The sequence below is a fragment of the Carassius carassius genome, chromosome 13 (assembly GCF_963082965.1).
Source record: "Carassius carassius chromosome 13, fCarCar2.1, whole genome shotgun sequence".
Lineage (NCBI taxonomy): Eukaryota > Metazoa > Chordata > Actinopteri > Cypriniformes > Cyprinidae > Carassius > Carassius carassius.
The window spans coordinates 19,134,206-19,158,609 of record NC_081767.1 but is presented as its reverse complement, the minus strand read 5'-3'; the positions used below and the strand labels follow the sequence as shown (position 1 = coordinate 19,158,609).

Genomic DNA, 24,404 nt, shown 5'->3' with positions numbered 1-24,404 from the left:
TAAACTATAATAATTTTTTTTTAATTACTAAAAAAAATTGTAAAAAAAAGCACAAATTTACTTGAAAATAAAAAAGCTCATTTAAAATACTATTAAATACTATATAAATTATACTAAAATAACATCGTTGTTACAAAACACGACTGCCATTTCTTTTTAAAATGTACAGAAGTGTCATGAAACTGCACAGGTACATAAAGTTTGAGGATCCAGACTAGGGATGCAACAATACCATTTTTTCAGAACCGATCCGATCCCGAAAATTCTGAGTATCTGTCGATACCAATCCAATCTGATACCAACACAGTTTTTTTATTCAATATAGAATATCTATACTTTTCTGTGTTGACCTGATCATCATTCTTTTGTGTTAATCACAATCTACATATACATAACTTCATTTTAAAGAAAAATAACAAATGAAAAAATATATAGTCATAAACGATTACAAAAATATTATTAAAAACTAGGTTGGTAGATAATTCAGCAGCAAAATATACTCTAAATTCTAGAAAAATCACGGGAGCAAAATAATTATCAAATCTACGGAGATATTTTATTTACAAATAAAAGTGATTAAGTCTCAAATCTGGTAAAATGTTACACATTGCTCTCTGTTTTGTTGTAAAATACATTATTGAAAAAACAAGTATATTTATATAAACATCTAAAAGACGTTTCTTTTAAATCTATAGCACAGTAATAAAGGCAGCAACATATCATAGATAGGACAGAACAAGAAAGACTATTAATGATCTTTGATTTCGCAGAAAATATTATAATACTGAAGGCGCCAATATAGAGTGCAACAGATCGCTTATGCGCATCCTGTGTGCAGAATGATGAGCTTGAAACAACACAGAGTCACAGTGTGCAGGCTGCGCAGCCCTCCGAGTCCACAGAGAAAGCTGCTCGGCTCGTGTTCATCTTCAGTTCTCTCTTCACAACAGTTCACTGTACTGTTTGAGTAAATGAATTACTCCGTGATATTGGTTGATTTAGACTCAGAGGGAGTGTTGGCCATGTAAAAAAATTAATGCTTACTGGAGACGTGAACCGGTTCAAACGATTCAGTCCTATTTGGTGAAGAAGAACTGGTCAAATCAAACAATTCGTTCGCGAACCAGACATCACTAGTACAAAAGGAAGAGATATCGATTAGTAGACTATTAAATCTGTGCGTTAGTTTAATTAGCCTTTTCTTTGATCAGTTATAAACCTCAGTTACTGTGCGCTCTTGAAGAGTCTCATTGTTTTGATTGTAACCGAATGCGACACGCAGTCTGAACACTGAATGGAGGATGACAGACAGCCGCAGCGGAAAGAAGAGTTTATGTGAACTGAATTTAACGACTTCAATATTAATCTGTACCTCTCATTGAACTCTGGAACAGCTTCAGAACACTTGAAATATGTTCTTGAAAACATTTTGGTGCTTTATAGTGTTTTTGTGCCTTTCGTGGAGCTCAACAATAACACAGAATAGTATACGCACAGTATCAGATTTTGATTGGTCTCGTCTGTCCAATACCCGATCCACAGAAAATGCCAGGATCGGAGCCGATACCGATCCCGAGTATTGGATCGATGCATCCTTAATCCAGACAAAGTATTTATTAAAGGAGTAATCCACAAACGTAATCCAAAAACATGCAAAGGTCATAACACAGGCAATGCAAACAACGACAGATTTCAGGGCTGAAGCAAACAGTGTAATCCAGATCAACAGACAAAACGCCAAGAACCAGGGAAACAAGACACGAGAGACCAGGATACAATGCTTAGAAATGCCGTTGTGAACACATACAAGACTATGCAATGAATGACAATGAGAACTACGATTATATAGGGTGAACTAACAATGCTAATGAGACACAGGTGCAAACAATGAGTGCTGATGAGTCCAGGCAAAGGATTATGGGAAATGAAGTCCAAAACTCAGTGACAGAAATATGAGCTGGAGTGCCCTCTGGTGGATATCAGGGGCATTTCTAGCTGGTGATCGTGCCATGAAGTTTTGAGAGGAATGTTCAGAAATGCCTGTTATTATGTTAGAAATTGTCATTACAGTCATCTGATGCTCAATCACTGTGTTCAATGTTTGACAGGTACGCTTTGTTGATTGTTACAGATCTGACAACTTTCTCAAGCACACAATAGTCATATCACGAGCAGCCACAACAAAGTGTCACCCATAACTAGAGACAAATGTGACAAAATGTAGGGTTGCAAAATTCCGGGAATTTTCAAGACTAAAAACTTTCCATGGGAATTAATGGGAATATATGGGAATTAACTGGAAATTTGCAAAACTGCTAGAACTGGGGACTTAAATATAGTTGAGAAAAAAATCTAGCAGCATAATCTTGGTTAAAACAATCTGATTTAATGCAATTTCTGTTCAATCACATGCACACTGCTTACTGCAGGGCTATTGAGGCCACCCCCCTTCATGGACTGTGCTTTCCTCCATAACATGAACAGATCATTTCTTGAATCCTGCACACAAAATATCAAAATGTAATTATCAAAATAATCAAAATCTTGGTAAGTGTTACTGTAAATTACATGAATATTACATAAAATTAGAGATCGACCGATATGGGTTTTTCTATAGCCGATGCCGATGTTTAGAGGTCAGGGTCAGCCGATGGCCGATATGTGCTGCCGATTTTTAGGGCCGATATCTTGATGTTTTCCCCTTCATTTGCATGCTAAAATGAAACACTAATAATAAGTGGATGCACAACATTTCTAAACTTATCATCATTTATTGAGCACTGACTTGAACCATCTCTCGAATCTTAATTTTGTGCACTGCACGGTATTAAAATAAAAAATGTATCCAAAGTTAACCAAACAAAATCAATAAACTATATATAAATATATATATAAAAGTCAATCATTTGCATTAAGGTTTTAGAGCATTTATCAAGTAGAATTTTTCAAGTTTGTTGGAACATAAATGTAAACTTAAATATACATTTAAATAAATACAATTTTAGAAATAAAAATCAATTAAACTGAAAAATATAAAAAAAGTAAATATATAAAAAATAAATAACAGCAGTGCTGCAAACACACTAGCAACCAGCAACATTTGTGTTTGGTATAAATGACACAGAACATCTAAAGTGCATTCTAATATCAAACTTACATCGCAGTCTGTTCATTATTAAAATAAAGTACAGTCAACCAAACATTTAAAAGGTTACACTGGTCAGTTTAAATAGACCGTACCGGTCCACTCTGCTGTTATGCCAAGGACGTTTTTGCTCATGTGAAGAAGATGATCTTTTCCGTCTAGTTTACATTAAATAAATAAAAAATATTATAGTTTAACATTCAGATACATTGCGAATATGGAAACATTTGGATATGTGCAGAACGAGACGTGAGCAATAACCTCCAAATATATCTAGTCAAACCCGCGCTCGCTCGTCCTCGTATGGATCGGATCATTTTTCGGAACAGCAAAAAAAAAAAAAAAAGGCCAAGACAAATAAACATACATTTTGTCTTTTTTTTATTAACATTAAATTATTAAATTAATATATATGAAATCAGCTTAAAGTGCACATAATATCTTCTTTTTAACATAATAGCCCGACTTCTCATCTCCCAGTCTGCTGTGATGAAGTGAGCAGTTATCGTCACAGAGCTCTCCGTCCCCCTGGACGTACACCCGTCTGTCGTGAGCGCAACAGAGGATGCTCGGGATAGTTCATCCACAACTTTTTTCTTCTCCTGTTCATAAAGATCTGGCACAATCTTTTCACTCTAACCTCTTTCCTTCATCATTATATCTGACAGGGAATCCAAAATGCGCGGGGCGTTCAAGCTCCTCTGTTCCTCCGCTCGCCATGACCACTGAGTGTGGACTGAACATGCGCAACTTTTTTTTTTTTCGTAAATCAATCCGGGGGTCACGTGTGTGCCTAACCGAAGATATTGATTAATGATGATCCGTTGCACCACTACTATAGTGTGTCATTTGAAAACATTGCAGTTGCGTTTTAAAATAAAACAACGAGCAACACGAAACCATTTAAAGAGGCGCATTCAGCGGTCTTCCTTGATGGGAAACAGTCAACAAAGTAACATGATCTCCAACGTATGGCGCGCTCTCTTCATTTTATCAAATGATCATAATCACATCTATTCATTTTACAGTCCTGCTACTAGCATTTTATTCAGACTAAAACCCCTTTAATTCGGGTGAGAAAGCTTTTTTTCCAAGTGGCTTTTGCACATAATAATAATACCGCTGCAGACGCATTTTGCAGCATTAAGGTAATTAATTGATCACAGAAATCATTTTCAACATCAATACTCCAGTCTTCAATGTCACATGATTCTTCAGAAATCATTTTAATATGCTGATTTATAATCTTACATTTTGGGAAAAGCTGTGCTGTTTTTTTTTTTTTTTATTCTTTGATAAATAGAGTTTAAAAAAAGAACAGTGTTCATTTCAAATATAAATCTGACTGTGACTAAATATGGAAAGTTCAACACAATCGAAATGTATACAGTTAAGTTTAAAGGAATAGTTCACCCAACAAATGAAATTTCTGCCATCATTTACTCAGGTTCCAAACCCATTTGATGTAGTCGTGGCCAAAAGTTTTGAGAATTACATGAATATTGGAAATTGGAAAAGTTTTTATAATAGCAATTTGCATATACTCCAGAATGTTATGAAGAGTGATCAGATGAATTGCATAGTCCTTCTTTGCCATGAAAATTAACTTAATCCAAAAAAAACCTTTCCACTGCATTTCATTGCTGTCATTAAAGGACCTGCTGAGATCATTTCAGTAATCGTCTTGTTAACTCAGGTGAGAATGTTGAGGAGCACAAGGCTGGAGATCATTATGTCAGGCTGATTGGGTTAGAATGGCAGACTTGACATGTTAAAAGGAGGGTGATGCTTGAAATCATTGTTCTTCCATTGTTAACCATGGTGACCTGCAAAGAAACGCGTGCAGCCATCATTGCGTTGCATAAAAATGGATTCATAGGCAAGGATATTGTGGCTACTAAGATTGCACCTAAATCAACAATTTATAATATCATCAAGAACTTCAAGGAAAGAGGTTCAATTCTTGTAAAGAAGGCCTCAGGGCATCCAAGAAAGTCCAGCAAGCACCAGGATCGTCTCCTAAAGAGGATTCAGCTGCGGGATCGGAGTGCCACCAGTGCAGAGCTTGCTCAGGAATGGCAGCAGGCAGATGTGAGCGCATCTGCACGCACAGTGAGGTGAAGACTTTTGGAATGGACTGCTGAGGACTGGGGCAAAGTCATATTCTCCGATGAAGCCCCTTTCCGATTGTTTGGGGCATCTGGAAAAAGGCTTGTCCGGAGAAGAAAAGGTGAGCGCTACCATCAGTCCTGTGTCATGCCAACAGTAAAGCATCCTGACACCATTCATGTGTGGGGTTGCTTCTCATCCAAGGGAGTGGGCTCACTCACAATTCTGCCCAAAAACACAGCCATGAATAAAGAATGGTACCAAAACACCCTCCAACAGCAACTTCTTCCAACAATCCAACAGCAGTTTGGTGAAGAACAATGCATTTTCCAGCACGATGGAGCACCGTGCCATAAGGCAAAAGTGAGAACTAAGTGGCTCGGGGACCAGAATGTTGAAATTTTGGGTCCATGGCCTGGAAACTCCCCAGATCTTAATCCCATTGAGAACTTGTGGTCAATCCTCAAGAGGCGGGTGGACAAACAAAAACCCACTAATTCTGACAAACTCCAAGAAGTGATTATGAAAGAATGGGTTGCTATCAGTCAGGATTTGGCCCAGAAGTTGATTGAGAGCATGCCCAGTCGAATTGCAGAGGTCCTGAAAAAGAAGGGCCAACACTGCAAATACTGACTCTTTGCATAAATGTCATGTAATTGTCGATAAAAGCCTTTGAAACGTATGAAGTGCTTGTAATTATATTTCAGTACATCACAGAAACAACTGAAACAAAGTTCTAAAAGCAGTTTAGCAGCAAACTTTTTGAAAACTAATATTTATGTAATTCCCAAAACTTTTGGCCACGACTGTACTTTTTTTTGTTTATCACAAAAAATTAGACATTTTGAATATTTTTCTTAGCACTCTCTTCCATTGAATAAAATGAATGTGTAGCTTTCTGTGAGAAAGATAACAGAATTTACACACGTATTCACTGACAATCTTTATCTTTACCTTCACGGTACTTATTGAAGCTTCATAGCTTCAGTCCTTGTTCATCACAATGGCTTGGGGAAAAAAGCAAAGTAGCGTTTTTGGATGAGTAGATGATAATTTGAATTTTTGAGTGAACAAATACTATGTTTAATATCGCTTCATCCAATAGGGAGAAAAATGGCCTTTTAAAAAAATGGCCTCTTTTAAAGCCAACAAGCTTTTTCCTTCTGATTTCTGTCTGATTCATCTGCGGTTAATTATAAATCTCTGCAGATTATTCACAGACATTTTGCCCTGGTGGTGGAGGAGAAAGAGGAAGGACGGGGAGAGAAAGGAAGAGCTACAGAGTGAGTTACTTGACCCGGTTTCTACAGCGCTGAGCCGTAAGGCAACGTGACAGAGCCCCGGCTCAGACAGAAAGCATCCAGCCTTCAGCGAGCCAAGCAGACGCAAACACGCCAGACCACTTCAAATGCAGCTCTGCCATTAAAGTTCAGATGGAACCAGATTAAAAAACACAACATTACATTAGTTCTCTTAATCATGGTTAGTCGAACACACAGTACTGTGAAGAAGAACAGTGGGAATGGTGAGCATACAAATAAGGACTTTCTTGAAAGGGTAATTTAATGGCAAAAAAAAAAAGTAAATTGAAACGCCGTTTAATGCAGGGCTGCAAATATTATGACGAATATTACTGCACTACAGTTCTATAGAGTTTCATGTTTTCAAAGAAATCTCTTTCAAAGATCCTCATGGATTTATTTGATCAAACACACAGCAAAAACAGTAATACTGTAAGGAATCAATGCAATTTAAAATAAACAAATTACCCTACATTTATTAATATATGTATTTAACAATACATTGTATTCAATTATATAAAGTGCAATGTATTATGATGATGGCGAAGCTGAATTTTCAGCAGCAATTACTGTCTTCAGTGTCACATGATACTTCACAAATCATTCTTATATGCTGATATGGGGCTCAAAAACATTTCTTATCATTAATGAACATATTACACATTAATTATAGAGATGCATAATATATCAATAACATATCAATTATATGCACAATTTTCATCCAGTTAGTTCTTTTTCAATATTTAACTGTGCATTCTCATTTCCTCTCCTTTTACATTTAGAATATTAAAATATTTGATTATTAGAATCTGCGACCCATTTTTGGGTTTCAACTCAACTCACCATAAAAACACCATCTCTATAGCGGTTTTCACTGATAAAACTGCTGTTTTTATTTTTTATGTAACCTAGCCCGCACAAGCACTTTATTACTGTGGCTAAGAATAAAATGGAAATCCCCTCAGTAGCTCCAAAACTAAAACAAAAAAGAGAAAGAGAAGTAGAGAAAATACAGGGAACATTACAGAACGAAAGCTGAGTCAGTAGCTGTCCAGTTAAACTTACAGGTCCATTTCAAATCCCATCAGGGAACCCGTCAACATGTTTTACAGCCAGTAAACAATCAATGGAGGAGGTGAACACGGTTCCCAGCTCTCTCACATCCCCTCTTCAGAAGTATACAAACACATGCACACAAACACACAAGTATGGACACTTGTTGGTAAGAAAATGGCAAGCGGAAGGGGATTAGTCGACTAAGCTACTAAATCTGGCAAGCGCCCAGTACTAAATGGGTTAAAGAACACCCTCTTCCTCCTAATTTCACACACACACACACACACACACACCTAAAGCTCTGCCCTGCCTCTGTCTGCATCAAAGACCCTTCTATAAGGCGGCTGGGGTCTGAGACATCACGGCGTATGAGATCCACACATGCTCGCTCACTTCCTTGATCCCAGGTGTTGTGGTTTTTACACACAGCTGGAATGATTCCTCTTCCCCTCTCTTTTGTTTTCTCTGGCTAAACAAAAACCTATAATCAACAATGACACAAACTCATTTATAACTAAAGGCAAAGTTTTTAAACTTTCTTCATATACGGCACCAAATTCAAAAAAAATCTAATCTTTAGGAATTACTATACACCCTATCATTTTGAAAATCAGTAGCCTATCTATTTGGTTGCCATAGTAATGACTAGTTATGAGAGGAGAGTAGCTATCATTGTGGAAAGAGATGATGGAAAACTGGACATTTTTGTGTACTGTGGCATGCTCATGACTCTGTGAGGTGCTGAACTCATGAGGGGCATGAGACATCATCCACGGCATTACTGTATATCTCAATCTTAAGCACAAATGCTGTGGCAAGATTTTTTAGTCAGACATGCAACAAATTGATTCATGTCTGAACAAAGCCTAGGATATTTATTGTATTTTTACATTTAAAATTCAGTGTCCCTACAATTGTGTCGACAGAAAAAGCATTAAACCATTTGACTGTCTCTATTGTTACAGAGAAGTCATATATTTAATTTATAAACCTAAAATAGAAAATGTATTTTAGATCGTAATAATACTTCACAATTTAACTATTCTTACTATATTTTTGATCAGATAAATGCAGCCTTGGTTAGCAAGCTGAAAGAGGTCAACATGAAATGGCATTCACAACACATTTTAATAGTAATTTGACATACACTAGTGTTTAAGAGTCTGCGTGTGGTCAGTGAGGATTTATTAATATATAAAAAAAAAATTGTTGTTAAGGACACATCAATCAAAAGCACCAGTAAAGACATTTACACACACATTATATAATTGTGTGTGTATATATACATACACACACTAAAACAGTTTTTGTATGTATATATATATATATATATATATATATATATACACACACACACTAGACTTGTGCCGGTATTCGGTAATGCGATATATTATGGTAATGAATATGCAAGATATTGTTATCGTGGGCACTTATAAATACCGCAAATAATTATATATTACAAATTATACAGAATTTGAAATGCATTTTAAGAAAACTATTCCAAACAACTGGTCAAAATGCACAACACCGCTGCATGCTGCTTGAAAGACGCATGTGTGCTCTGATGTAAACAAGCACGCATGAGAAGCACATGGAGGAACACGTGAGAGACGCGCTGAATGAAAGCACATTCACTCTCTGACAGCAGATGGCGCTAAACTGCAGAAATTGCTGTCCTTACCCTGGAAACCCCATAAATACAGCAGCTGCACTACTTTCTAAAACATATTGAAATATTTTTAAATAGCCATTCAGATTTGTGTATTTGCTATGATGTTCATCTTACCTTTTGGTCTTTATAGTTCTTTTGCACTTTAATCTGTGCAAAACTTTTATCTTTATATATATTTCTGAATTGCTGTATTTTATTTAAATGTTCAGTTATTTTTTATTAGAAAAAAGTTAATTTAACCTAATACACTATATTATACTATATTCTGATCACTTTTTAAAACTAAATTTAAATACCGTGATAATACCGTTTACAGTGATAAAAGCATGAGCAATTAATCGCAACAGGAAAATTTGATACCGGCATATCCCTAACACACACATATATATAATGTGTGTGTTTTTGAAATTATACTGTACATGCCATTAGATAGTATTTTATCCATCCATTATGCATATTGCTCTTCCATCAGGAATTAATTGGCTCATTTAATGTCGACCTTCCATACTAGGAAAAGAGCCTAGGATACGAAGGCTGAAGGTTAAGTCCTCCCTTGAGCGCACCTTGATGCATCACAAGGGTAGCAATTAGAACAAAACTCAGATTAACATGGAGTATATGTGACACTCGACACTTTGTGTGTCGCACCTAGTTAGTACACACGGTGTGAGGCCACTCCAGGCGACAAGTCTACAGAGGCGCAAAGGCCTGTCCAGAGAGTGAGCTCAACTTCCTGTGTGTGGTTCTTTTCCAATGTCCATCCTTGCTTAAAACACTATATGGTTTTCAAATCTTCTAATACAGTATTTGAGTATCTGAGTGGACACTGGACTCAATCAACAGTGCACATTAGTGTATCACAAAATAAATAGCCAGGCTAAATAGCATAAACAGTTTAATTGCTTCTGGCTGAGGTCTACAGCAAACTTCTCATAACTTCCCTTTCTCACGCTGCACAGCAGTAACATGAGAACACAGTGTTATATTGTTAGCTGCCAAGGCCGCACATTAGAAAACAGTCTGAGCGGGACAGGTAGCGCATCTGCGAGGCAAACTGACGACTAACTGTGTCTGAAGCAGAACTGCACCTGCAACTGTTTTACTTGCAGTGGTTCAGTGTTTGAATATGAACTTGATCCTAAAAGCAAAAGACCCTTGTGAGTCCCTCTTTCTCCCGGACCCAGCGTGACATAACAGGAGTTTTGTGGCAGATGTGAATGGACTCCAGTAGGTTCAGTCCTCCCAACAAAAGCAGCACTGACTGACAGATGTAAAGCAACAAGGTGTGGCTGCAGTTCTGTGTGTGATGTTTGTTTTGAAGGAGGAGAGAAGGAAGAGAGCTAGCAAAAAGTTTAACAGTACAGCTTACTATTCTTTGAAGTAGCTTGTAGCACCATCAGTCAAGTACACTACCGTTCAAAAGTTTGGGCTCTGTATGATTGTTCTTAAAGACATTGTTTTATATTCAGCAAAGCTGCATTAAGATGATCATAACGTTTTAGTATGAAGGGTAGTGATTGCAAAGGTATATTTAAAACACTTGAAATGAGCAACACTAAAAAAGGAAAACAGAAGCTAATGACGTTTATATTTTTCAGGAAGCTGCACCTAGGCAAGGAGCTTTATGACAACTGAAGACCCATGACAGTGAGCGTTTGAAGACTGAACACAGCCATCAGTGTGTGTTGCAGAGAATAGAAAACATATGGAGGAAGCTCAGTTGGAGAGGCAGTTTGTGTTTTTTTAAAGGTTGTTAGTTTTGAGTAACTGTCTTTCCATTTACCCTCTAGAATAGAGCTTTGTGACTTTAGGAGCCACGTGGGAACACACACACACACAAACACCACTTTCTGTGTCTCCCTTACTTCCTATTGCCTTCTCCTTATGTTTCTCTGTTTTACTTTCTTATTACCTTACAAAAAATATTAGGGATACACGATAAATATCACCCGATATTTACTGCGCATCTTGCCAGTAATGCCGGTTCTGTAATCGGCGGTAAATCTCTACACATATCTGATTTACTACACGGAGCCCTTGTTCATTGACAAGCTGTGCCAAAATTACAATCATATTTATATCAGTCGATATTTATCGTGCATCCCCTAAAAAATATTAAAAACGTATGGATAATATTCATTTGATGAATAGAAAGTTCAAAAGAACAGCAAATTAAATAAATCATTAAGTTACAGAAGTACTAAAAATAAATAAGTAAAAGCTTAATAGAAATATAAAAAAAAGTTACAAAAGCACATAAAATTAATTATTGAATTAAAATAATTAATAATACTTATAATAAAAATGAAATCTGAAAATATAAAAATACTATAATAAATACTATAATAGTATATAGTACAAATACTAAAATAACACTGGTAGTGTCAATTGTCAGTCATCAGGTCACACATACTGTAAGAAGTAGGGCTGCAGACGATACAACTGTAGGATTATGAAATCGTCGAAATCGTTCACGATAATAACAGCCATTTGCGTATCTTCTCAGTGAACTACGGCACTGTGTAGTAAATGCTGCCCCATCTGAGAGCATGTGAAAATACCCCATTTAATAACGTTTTTCTCCTAACTCAATCAGTCGAGTGTTTGAAATAAATCCTTCTGTATGATGATGTGGCATCTTAAACAGAATAATTAAGGCACACAATATTTAATTGTATTCTAAGCTATGGCGATTAGCATTTCATTATAGATCTACTTTATTATGATGAAAATTATCATATAATTATAATAAGAAATAATAAGATAAAATAAAATAAAACATATTGCCTTAGTCGTGTGCTTATTAGTCATGTTTATATAATGAAAGCAGGTAAATCTTCTGTTTATTCAGCTGAAGCGATTTTCCTGGATTTCTTCTTTGAGTGCCCTCTGGCCTTTTGATTAGGGCTGGGTATTGTTCAAAATCTTTTGATTCGGTGCCAATTTCGATACCTCAGTTTCGATATCAGTTCCTAATGATACTTTTTTTGATACCATGTTTTAAAATCCATTTCAACATTAACACAAATACATTAAACACAAAACATTTATTTTTCACCTTAATTACAACAAATTCTGGTAACACTTCACACTCAGGATAACATTATTAATACAACTGGTTGTGCTTTTTGGATAGGGGTGCGTCATTCAGGGCCCTGGACTTTCTTGCCCACAGCAGCTCACCACATCATAACGCAAACGCCCCTGTTTTGATGTGATTTATTAATTTAATTTAATATTTAAGTAAACAGTTTGGGGATTTTAACCAATAGTGCAACTTATCCTCCGTTGAAAAAAAAGAAAAAAAAGAACAGCAGCAGTTCATTTAACGACTCCTAGTGAGCGATACATGCTCATGAAGACACAAACATTCTTCTAGAACTCAAACTTTGCATTCAGTTAGCAGATCCATACAAATCATGCATGAGTTAGAAGTTTATAAACTCAAACGACAGCTTTATGTGCTTTACAGATGAACTATTCATTCAAGATGTTCAATAATATATTATCTTTGGCTCGGTAATACAAGTTCATGATCCGATTAGTGAACCGATGATTCTTTTGAGTCAATCTTTTAAAATAAGAATTTATTTTGTTTAACGAAACCAGTGTGAAAACCAGTGTTTCACAAACTGGATAGATCTGAGGTGCAGGGCTCGCAAAATCGTTAGCCCCACGTCCGGGGGCTATTGTGTTTTCCAGTCCGATGGGCTATCATGAATAGTGATGTAAAACTCCTAACTTGATTTGCGTTGTTCACTCGCTTGAAGGGGTGAAACGGATCATAGCTGATCGTTTGCACTTGTTTCTAAATATTGCTGATTCAAGCATTTTAAACAATTCGCGCGCGTTTGGAGCTTGCGCTCACTCATTCAAAGCACGCGCTACGAGCAGCATTTCAGACAATGTGCGTACAGAGAATGAATTCATCTTTCGCGTATCGTAACTTCTGAATGAACAAATATAAAAATAATTGTCTCTGCAAGTATTCTCGTAAACACAGTCGGTTTTAAGTGAACGTATACAGTGGCCTGGTGCTTAAAAAAATTTGCTGTACCGGATAAATCTGTCTATCTCTGTCTGTTTTTTAGACGACGTGAAAGGGGGCATGTTTCAAGATACGCAATGGAGTAGACCAAACTAAACAGGGAGGGAGGGCAAAACACTCATCCAAACAAATGCTTCATTAAATTGTTGGTATTGCCGGCTTTGGTTGCATACTCTTATCGCATATGTTGCACTTTGCTGATTCGGCATCCACTTTTATAAAGTGTAGCCACACTTTAGACCTCTTTGGCATTGTAAAACGGAAACGTTTTGAGAAAAAACAACTACACTTGTGTTGTGTGACTGCGAGTATCTTCAAAAATCCTCCCCGTCATGTCACGTGGTGGTGGACAGCCAATCACGGCGAATTTAGGTCCGTACATGCACATATGCTACAAGCTCACACAGACACAGCCGCCTGGCAAAAAAAAAACGTCCGCTTGGCTTTTGGAACCGAAATTAGGCTAGAAAGATAAATAATTTTTAGATACTAATAGGATCAAAGTTTTTCGTTCGATACCATAAAGGCTTCAAAGTTGGGAAACCAACAAGGGTGCCATAGGACAGATACTATTGAACTGCTGATAGGGGCTCCTGCATTGAAGACAATGAGGTCATAAAGTTTCTTGCCAGGAGTTTCAGTGATAAAACAGGCCTTATCTCCGTTTCAACTCATACTGCTTCTCTAATGTGTGTTTTCAAAGGGTGTGTGCTCAAAGATCCCATCTGAGCGAGCGTTTTGTCATTTCCACAGATCTCAGCACCGGGTGACAGTAAAACAGTGCTTTGTTTCTATATTTCATTCGGTAAAGATGCAAACGGATGGTGCGAATAAACTAAAGAGGAATAAAGGTAAAGAAAAGAGAACACAAAAAGACGCATCTAAATACTCACCATAGGCCTTAGTAACATTCCTGGGAGATTGAGACGTGGGAACCAGTTGAAAGGCGCACCCCTACATGAGCGTGACCGTGTGTATGTTTATACTTCTGATCTGTGCAGGAATTCATTAGGCATAGTTCAGCCCACTTTACATTCCCAGCATCGTTCTAAGCATGTGGACAGGGGAGGAAAAGTGACGATGGCTCATCCTCGTTGACTGTGGGAGAATAAAACACGGACGACGGCTGTGGCCAAAGCCTCTCTCTCTCATGCAGGCTAATTTATAACCCCGACCTCGTTCATGAGAAAGAGGCTGCTTTGTTTTAGAAAACCCCTATCAATCTCTCGCTCTCACACAGCCCACAAAGTCCTTTGAATCGCTACGAGACAATCTAGCCTCTCGGGGGAATTTCTTTATGCTAGTGTGACCAAAACGTGTAACTATGTCAGTCTGATAAAATCAACACAGGAAAAGAAAGAGATACACTAAGGAGTAGCAGACTAAAGCTGAGGAATCGGTCATCTATAAGCTACGTCATCATGGTGTGAACCAGAATCAGGACACACAAAAACCAACAGAGGTGCACCTAATTCCTTTCATTGCTTTTGGATCTTCCCTCACTTTTTCTTTTTCTCTTGCTGTCTGAGGGTCTGGCAATCTCTTATCCCTAATCGGTCCATCTCTACCTCTCCCACGATGATAAGAGCTCAACTGTTCTTCAGCGAAAACAGGCCATTTCCCTGTCTCTCTCTCGCGCGCTCTCTGCAGCGGTGTGTAGTGTAACTCTCCTGAGATCCAGGAACACAACAGTCAACACCAAACTGTCATTACTCTTTAATTTCACTCTACGTAGCGAGCATCTGTGTTTGTGTGGCAGATAATGATGGCGAGTAGCTTTCTACTCCCTACAGAAAGTGTGCTGTACAGCATAAGACACAAACCCATGGTGGGATAAACAAATAAAAAAAACAATGCCACCAGCATTTCAAATCTGCTCTCACTGACTTAAATATTTGGAGATAAATACAAGTTGCATCATTTTTCTAACCGCACACAATGCTATACAACAAAGCTTTATTGTCTAACCAGCAGCGAGCAACGGGACATTTTGTCTGTGGCTTGGTTTTAATCTCACTGGAGGAAAAATCCACTCCACATATAGTAAAGCAGCCTTTCATTTTGGAAAGTCGCTCATTTGCAACGGAGAGTACTACAGGAACTGCTGAGTTCTAATCATTTGCATATGCAGATTTTTGGATCCAATTTAAGCTTCAGGCACGTTGAAATATTTGTGGCATTTTACTTTTTTTGGCTTGACCATATGTGATGTATTCTGTGTTGATCCGATACATTCATTTTAAAATGGTGAATAGAGGAGCATAAGGGTTGCTTCACAACCACTTCGAAAGTTCTGTGCGACTGACACTAGGGGTTGATTGTTTTTTTTTTGTCACGCCAACTTCTTTGGCTATTTTGATGGTGAAAACTATACTTAAGTTACTAAAAATATTAAATAGAAACTTAATAGAATATTCAAGACCTATTTTCTGAAAATTCTACAATTAGGGGTGCACCGAAATTTCAGTCGCTGAAAATGGCATAGTTTTTTGGGCAGAATCAAAGAAATCTGCCAAAACATGGTGCGCCGCTCCGCCCAGCAGTGTTCAGCTTCCAGGTTTCAAGCTCCCTCTAGGTGTGATACCCCACTCAATAATCCACTCTGTCAATGTGCATTCCATTGAGTTCCTCACGGTTCATGCGAACGCTCAACTCGTACCGCTCATGCTCATCAAAGCAAATTTACTCAAATAATGTGCCCACAGGAAATTTCTATGTAGAATAATGCTCCTGTTTGCAACAGCGCTACTGTGCTGTAACAGGGCAACGCTAGTGAAATAACGCTACTGTCCACCCTTCACTGATCATATGCTCTGATAATAATAGCTTTGTGGGACTTTAAAATATTTGGATAATTGGTCAAAAAAATAATAAAAAAATCAGTTAAATCTGATTCAGTTGCATAAAAATAATATACTGATTTTCAGTCCAATTTTGTTGTGTTACTTTCAATAAAAGTGTGGTAATTTGAATTGGCTTGATTTTTTTTATTCTGTATCATTTAAACTATTTAGTAAAAAAAAAGAAAGAAAAAAAAAGTCTAAAATAAAACTTATTAAAAAACTTATAACTAAATTATTAAAAAGCATTTTTTCGGTTTTCGGTCAAGTGCATCCAGAATTTTCGGTTTCTGTTTTGGCTCAGAATTGTAATTTCCATGCATCACTATCTACAATTAAATTTGCATCAGCAGAATACACAATTTTCTCAAAGAAGTACAATTATTACAATCCAATGAAATATGCTCGACAGACAATGACAGTCACTTGGGCAAAATTAACAACTATTTGCAAACAGCAGAGAGAGTGGAAAAGTGGCTTGAGTTTATATTAAACATCAAACACGTTTGACCGGTATGTCATGCCTGGTTATACCAAAGATTACAATTATGATTGAAAATAATTTTAACTTGTCATTGTTGTTATAAAAACATATTTTACAAAACATCTGTACAATAAAGCTCTTCTAATAGTGGCCTAACAGGTGGATGAACACCTTCCTGATATCCTTAAGCAAATAATCAAAACCAAAAGTAACTAGCTGAGTGCAAAACTTTGTTTAGAACCTGAATTTCAGGCATTTGAATTGTGTGGAAAACTGCGGACATTCTTTGTGGGCCTGCTTATAGATGATCTGTGACACTCAGTCTGCACGCAATGACTTCTGCAACAGTACCAAATCATGAAACTCTTTGCCCTTTCACCAAATTGAATTTTGTAATGGATAAAGGCATGCGATGAAAACTTACTAAATAGCATTCTGGGAATGACTCCATGCTGAACTCAATTAGAATAAAAACAATGACTCTACAGTTGCAGGACTTTGGCAATGGAGAGTTTAAAACACACACACAATCGCACAGGCACACGTGAACGCACATACACAACTTCCTTTCAAGAAATTCCAGTCGTTAACAGTGGAGAGAGAACAAGGCCCTTGGTACTTCTGGCACGAGCGTCAGAATTAACCCCAAGCCTGGCACTCCAGCTCTTTGGAGACAATCTGCAGCTTTGTCTGAGCCACAATCCATGTGCTGACAGAAGGAGGGCAGCTCTGCTCTGCAGAAACATCTCGTTGTGAGCAACCATTTATAAGGGTTGCATGAGGCAAGGTACTGTTAAGTACGCCAACGTCACATCTTTGAAGTGGTCCTGGAAGCAGCTTTGTTCATAGCTCAGTATGAGTTATCCTTGTCAAATTTGAGAAACGCTCACCCACAGGCCATAATTCAGTTTATATGGTCACTGTGGGCATGAACACTTAAAGCTAGAGCTTAATTAGGAACTTATGAACAGGTAAATCTCTCCACAATGGCTTACAACACAATGTACTTTAACATGCAGTTATAGCAGGTTTTTGCACAGTTGGGCTACAGTCTTCTTCATCTGTCTGTCCAAGTATTTATAATAGTATAATTGAACATTTGAAGGGTTAAATGAACCCACTGAGGCAAACTGTAGTGTGATAATGAGTATACATGCTTGACGAAGCCGATCTGCAAACGCATTATCTAGGTCTGTGAGTGTGACTTCAAATTGTTCACATTTTACACAGACAAATTATTACTTCAGCTATTGTTCCAGTCATATATTAATGTACATAAAGCATTTAAAAGCGTGCAGTCAATAAGATTTCCAAAGAAAGTAACAGTTGTATTCAGCAAGGACACATTAAATTGATCAAAAGTGACAGAAAATACAATTACATTGTAGGTAGTCATCGGATCTCTGGAAACACTAAATACCTGGATAATGATACAGGACAGACTAATCAAGAAATCATTACAATATCTGACCACAATTTAACAGATAAGAGAGAAGTAACCAAATAAACGATCACTTATATGGCTATATTGTGTAACACCTCTATAAAAATGATGTCAAAATATGAAAGGTATTGCAGGCCAAAGACAGAGTGAATGCAGGAATGTGTAGGCTACTTAAACGAGTGTAGGCACATGTGTGTGGGTGTGTGCAGACTACACAGAGCGGATAAAATAGTGCGGCCCTCGATTTCTGACCACATCAGGGCTCTCGAAGGAGGCAAGTGAGAGCTTTCTGAGAAAAGAAATATTCAGAAGACAAGTGTTTAAAGAAGCTCAAAAGAATCTTACTCTAATTTAAAACTAAACCCTGGACACTTGTCAGATACAGGACACTTAAAAAAAAAAAAAAAAAAAAAAGGTACAAAAGCTGCCACTGGGGCAATATACCTTTGTACTATATTTAACTCTAAAAAGTCTATATTAGTAAATTAAATGTATATTTTAGTACGCTTTGAAAGGGTACGTGACAGCTGTTTTGTATTTTTTTTTTAAAGAGTCTACACACAACAAACCACACGGCAAAGAAATACCTATTGGTGGTAGCATGAAAAACTGAAATGCAAAAAAAATTGGTTTAAGATTTTCTTTGGAACAATTTTCACACAAACATTGCTGGTAAATTTAACAAATAATCACAAGAACATACTAAACACATTCAGAATTATAACTATAATTTTAAAGTAGAAAGACTAAAAAAGTATTGTAAAATGTAGTCGATGAAACAGTAGTTTTGGTAATTTAGTAACCTGTGTTTATAACTTTTTTTTTAAACAGTGCAGGTTTCACTTCATAAAAGCATTGAATTCTTAAAGTGGACTGAATTCTTGGCAATATATGAATGAGTCAGATTACATGGGAGTGAAAGCGTTTCCTCTGATGTTCGCTTAGGCAACATGAGGCATTTTAACACACTGTGTGTGTTTGATGTGACCCGTCTCCTCAAAGTGGGGGTGATTCATGGGCCTGTCATCTCCTTGCTTTTCCCTCATTTCCTGTCCGAGGTCCCCTCCTCTTCAACGGTGCACTAGAAAGAACCAGCATGACGCACAACCAACTACCACACTTCCCTCAATAAGAGGCAGATGGAGGAAGATGCAACAAAACTGCCCACTTGATGGGGTCTATAAAGTCTGCATCTCAGTCAGAAAGTGTGTTTGGTTTAAGACTGCTGGAAGTGTTAGAAGAAACGGCACCGGACACATTCGAGACAGTCTGCATCCATTCATCAACACTTCCTCCCTCATATCCGCTGACATGCTCTCGAGGATCCTCTGCTCGCTCTGACAGTTTCCTCTCGATGTCTCTCTTCCTCTCCGTCTCTCCAGAGAGAGAGGAATAAATTGCTCGGCCAGATCAATAGGAAATTCCTTAAGAACAGAAAGTTGTGAACAAGGAGTTCTCCTGGGACAATGAATGGCTTTCTTCCACAACTGTGTGGGTCAGAAACATCTGGTGTCATTCATTTAATGGAGATCCTCTATAAAACAAAGAGCCTTTTCCCTTTTGAGACACTTACTGGTAAAGTCAATTTCCCTCTCAGATCTCCCAAGCACTCCCACATCCAAAAATGGTTCCAGGCTAGATGTTTAAGAAATCAGAAGACATCTAAGACATTTAAAAGGTTTTCTTTACTATTACAGCACATAGAAAAACATTTTTATTAGGGATTCAGTGTTTCTCTGTGACTTTATGCACAGAATCAAATATATTTCCTCTAACTCAATAAGCGAAGCTTTTTCTTTTCTACTGTATCTGGAAATGCACCGATATGGAAATTATGGCCAATAACATATCATGTCTGATAACCAACAAATGCAGATATTATAAATCAGTACTACTCTTTAAGGGGACACCGAATGCCAAATTTACTTTTAGATGGTGTTTGCATATAAAAGTGTCTTAGCAGTGTGGATACAACCACCCTGCAATGACAAAAATCCATTCACTCCTTCTCTTTAAACAGTTTTTAAACTTTACCCTAGATTTCACTTAAGGAATGCATGACAGATTTAGGTTTCAGCTTTCTGTTATTCTGTTATGAATGTGACTTGTTTCTAAATGGGGTGGGGGGGGGGCAATATCAAAGACGTGTTTTGTTCTGCGCTCAAACTCCCTCGACTCTGTGGGATCTCTCGTCAATCAGGTCTCTCTGGTTCTGGAGTGGAGCAGGTGGAGAGGCTGAACTGAAACAGGTGTAAAAACAGCATGGCAGCCTGCTGACTTCGACTGACACGTTGTGGAAATCATTCTCACAAATGACACATTTTCAAGAAAAGACATGTCAATAAGTCATGACACAGTACCACTAGTTGCCTTTCGGTTGAGAAGCTGTACAATCACACAAATAAAACATATGCTATCTTGTACCATATCATATTACAGTGCTGTCAGTTTTAGTGCTCAATGTAAGTGAGCAAAACAAGAGGAAAGACCAGTTTTCTCTTAACGATGCAAACAGCTCCCTCGTTAATGTGTGATTACTAATGCAATATTTAACTACCTTGCACACTATTACAGCGATTAAACTCTTCAAAATAACTCTATTACCTCAGACTTGACAAATGCCGGGCAAACTATAATGATACAGTCAGACCTAATCACATTAAGCTTTTCCTGGTGATTTATTTAAGATATTATCGTGCATTTTCTGAGTGACTATTATTCGTTTTCTGTCATTTTCTATATCTCGAAGAGAAACTGTTGGGGTGAGTCTGCAGTGGCAAACAGTCCGATTCGACATCTGTGTTTATCCTCTAGCAAAAAACCAAACAGGCTATATTTACTCTGGCCAAACAGGCAGAAGGAGAGAGCAGAGAGCAGATCGAACAAGAGAGTCCGAGAAATAAGAAAATTGAGCAGCTTTAGGGATATTTCTGGCCCAGTTAATAGATGCCATGGAAGCAGGTAGTAATGTCACACTAATAACCTACCCCAGAATGTAACCCAGAGAGAATATAAAATCTGTGATGACATTAGTATGCAGTTATTACATGTCGGTTTTACACTTTTGTTGCTCAGACTGGTCATTTACAGCATGTCCAGCCCACTTAAATGACTCACATGATGACTTTCCATTTAGAAATTCTTAAAAACCATTTTGTCTAACTACACTTTTGACCAATATGAAAGGTATGTAGTGCAATGTGATAATAAAGATATAACATTCATAACTCACTCTTGCCCTACATGAAATTCAAACCATTTATGGTTTAAATTACTTGACCTCAATGTCGCTCAAAATTTTTTCTGAATGATGTATCCTTAGAGCTTTAAAAGACATGTTTCTTGGCCCACGAGTTGTTCATTTCTCTCTTCACCTGATAACAATGAGACACTTACAAACAATCAGACATGCTTGCAGAAGACAATGCAACCACAGCCTTAAAAAGACCTATAAGGACTCAAATGACAAAATGCAAATCCCTCAGACAATCCAGGCCTACTCTCAGCTGAGTTTGTCTATTCAAAACCCTCAACCTATCAATAACTTACCAGCAGACTGCAAAAGGCAGTGTTTGTGAGTTTAAGTGGCTTTTCTGGTTGGCTGATGGAAAAAGAACTTAAGAATCCCCAAGAACTCCAGCTATTCCTCCACACACAGATACGTTGCTACTTTACAAGGCACGTTACAGACAACTAAAGTTCAGCCTAACACATGAACGCAGTTACTGAGATTTACAACAGCATTCAGCTTCTTCAAAAAAACACATTTTGTCTTGCGTTATTACCTTAAAGAAGAATCAGCTCCAAGTTTAGGACTGTTTTTGTGTCAACGGCGGCAGTGACTGATGTCCACAATCTGCCCAGAAAAAAGTCCCTCACTGTTCTCTGACACACATACCATGAGAACTGAATTTGGCGAGTATGACTGGTATCAGATACGTTCATGTGATTGAATTAGCCTCAGAGAGGAAGTTACTAAAATAAAACCTCTAAATTCCAGACACGGCAGTCTGGTTCTCTAATTTTATATTGTTTAATGTGGTGGTGTGGTGTGTGCGCTGGCTATGCCGTCTGACTTCCCCTAAAACATATGCTGATTTTTAATTATACAGCTCTACATCAGTGCATGACCTGCAGTGGAGTTAATAATATTCATAACAAAGCCCTTAAAGGGACAGTTCATCCAAAAATGAAATATACTACATAAATGATATCAATTTACTCTCACCCTATTGATACAAACCTATATGACTAAGTAAAAATGTTAACCCTAGTTAACAATTAACCCTATGAAGCCTAATGAATCATATTTGATACATACATTTTAACATGATTCTTTGGGGGGGGGGGGGGGGTCACATTAAAAAGTATCAAATATGATTCAAAAAATTTTTTTTGAATGTTTATTTATACTCCGTTGTCATTTCATTGCATGACATTACATGTTTTGGCCTTCAAAGTTAAAACTACTTTGATCATAAAACTAAGCATTTAAATATGATCTTTTTACATTTTATTGGGTGATAAAGAATGACAGCTGATGTTCATATGCATTTTATGTCTGCTTTGCTGTAAATATTCTGCTGATTTACACTACAAGCTATCAGAATGTTCTAAGGCAGCCTTAGATATATATATATATATATATATATATATATATATATATATATATATATATATATATATATATATATATATATACAGTACAGACCAAAAGTTTGGAAACATTACTATTTTTGATGTTTTTGAAAGAAGTTTCTTCTGCTCATCAAGCCTGCATTTATTTGATCAAAAATACAGAAAAAACAGTAATATTGTGAAATATTATTACAACTTAAAATAATAGTTTTCTATTTGAATATACTTTAAAAAAATAATTTATTCCTGTGATGCAAAGCTGAATTTTCAGCATCATTACTCCAGCCTTCAGTGTCACATGTAACATCCAGTCTATCACATGATCATTTAGAAATCATTCTAATATTCTGATTTATTATGAGTGTTGGAAACAGTTCTGCTGTCTAATATATTTGATGAATAAACGGTTAAAAAGAACTGCATTTATTCAAAATAAAAAAAATATTTATAATAATATATATTCTAATAATATATTTTCTTTACCATCACTTTTTATCAATTTAACACATCCTTGCTGAATAAAAGTATTGATTTTATTTAAAAAGAAGAAAAAAAAAAATTACTGACCCCAAATTACAGACCAGTAGTGTATATTTTTATTAAAAAATATTTATATTTTAAAAAACATAGCTTTTTTATATTTTATTTTTTACTTTTCAGTCATCAAAGTATCCTAAAAAGTATCACATGTTCTGAAAAAATATTAAGCAGCAGAACGGTTTCCAACTTTGATAATGAATCCTCATATTAGAATGATTTCTAAAGGATCATGTGATAATGATCCTAAAAATTCAGCTTTGCATCACAGAAATAAATGATAATTTAAAGTATAATAAATTTAAAAACAATTATTTTAAATTGTAATAATATATCACAATATTATTTTTTTTCCTGTATTTTTGATCAAATAAATGCAGGCTTGATGAGCAGAAGAAACTTCTTTCAAAAACATTAAAAATAGTAATGTTTCCAAACTTTTGGTCTGTACTGTATATATATATATTGCCTAGCAGCACTTCCACTGGGTTCTCCAAGGATTCTCCATGTGCTGAAACTTTACGAGAAAGCAGCAATCTTCTATTGTGTGAAACGTGTAGTCACACTATTGCTGCAAGGCCTTAGTTCAGGTGAGTAAAAACTACATAGTGCTGACGCATGCGCGCTGACTGATCAGGAAGGACTGGAGCGTATATATTTGCTAACGTTTTTTCACTTAATGAAAATACATTACAATGAGCCCATATCCTGCGTAATGACCAGTACTTGATTCATAAATTCCACATTTTCCCACTATGTCCTCGTGTATGTTATAACGAAACATGACAAATCTGAAACCTGTCCAAAGGCTTCCGAGTTTTACTCGCCACTTCGCACTGTTGATTTAAACCTTATTGTAAAAACTAATTATCCCCGGTAAACGTCTCTTACCTTATCCGACCCGGGAACGCGTGAAGGGGAAAACTTCCCTAAATTTTCCCTAAGGAGACATGTGTAGTCCGTAAAAACGTTTCAGAAATCCTGTGGATAGTGTTGCTTCTCGCCCCAGCGCCGTTCGCCAACGAGGAATTCTTCTTGGCTCCACATTCGTTATTCCTCTTCCTCCCAGCCAACCGAAACCACGACGCCCGGCTGCTGCGCGCTCACACACACACACACACACACACACA

General features: G+C 37.0%; 1 protein-coding gene across 1 annotated transcript in view; it reads right to left on the bottom strand.

Moving 5' to 3' along the window:
• Positions 1-24,393, bottom strand: part of sipa1l3 (signal-induced proliferation-associated 1 like 3) — an 82,267-nt gene extending 57,874 nt beyond the window's left edge. The window contains exon 1 of the mRNA XM_059564856.1: positions 24,166-24,393. The gene's annotated coding sequence lies outside the window, so the exon portion shown is untranslated. The remainder of the gene's footprint in view (positions 1-24,165) is intronic.
• Between the last annotated feature and the right edge of the window lie 11 nt (positions 24,394-24,404).